The sequence below is a fragment of the Papaver somniferum genome, unplaced genomic scaffold (genome assembly GCF_003573695.1).
Source record: "Papaver somniferum cultivar HN1 unplaced genomic scaffold, ASM357369v1 unplaced-scaffold_139, whole genome shotgun sequence".
NCBI lineage: Eukaryota > Viridiplantae > Streptophyta > Magnoliopsida > Ranunculales > Papaveraceae > Papaver > Papaver somniferum.
This window is the reverse complement of record NW_020623156.1, coordinates 3,299,570-3,300,178: the sequence shown is the minus strand read 5'-3', so window position 1 is coordinate 3,300,178 and position 609 is coordinate 3,299,570.

Here is a 609-nt window from a genome sequence, read left to right as displayed (position 1 = left end):
TTTTTTTCTCTCTTTTGATATTCTACACTCAAAGGTTTTACAATAGTGCGATTTAACAAAGAAAAAAATTATTTTGGAAAACGCATCCTATTAATGTTAAGAATTTGTTTTTCGGGATATATTATTAGATAAAATATTATCATTCATTTTATTTAATTGATTCCTTTTTAAAATTACGATTCGTTGACATGATTATTCTTAATTGTCATTTGTTTTTATGGAACCCAAACAATAATGAATTTTACACTATATGTGTTTTGCTTACAATGAGTTGCACTTATGTTTTGCTTACACTGATTTGCAGTTCTGCCGAAAATGTATCATAATTCAAGATATGACACTACTCATAATGCAAGCTTGCAAAGTATAAACAATAGTATGTGAAAGTGGACTCTCTTCTCTCTCTTTCTAAACTCTTCAATCTTTTCCATGAATTTCTATCATTGTTTTTCAAATTATTGATCTTTTTTTTCTTAGAATTAGTCTTCTGTTAATTATGGTTTTATTGAAATAGTTTTTTTTCATCTAAAACGCTTGTAGAAGGTTCTAGTTCTTTTTGTTTTCTTGTTTAGTGAGTTGAATTTTTATTTGGCTTCACTTAAAAGTAGT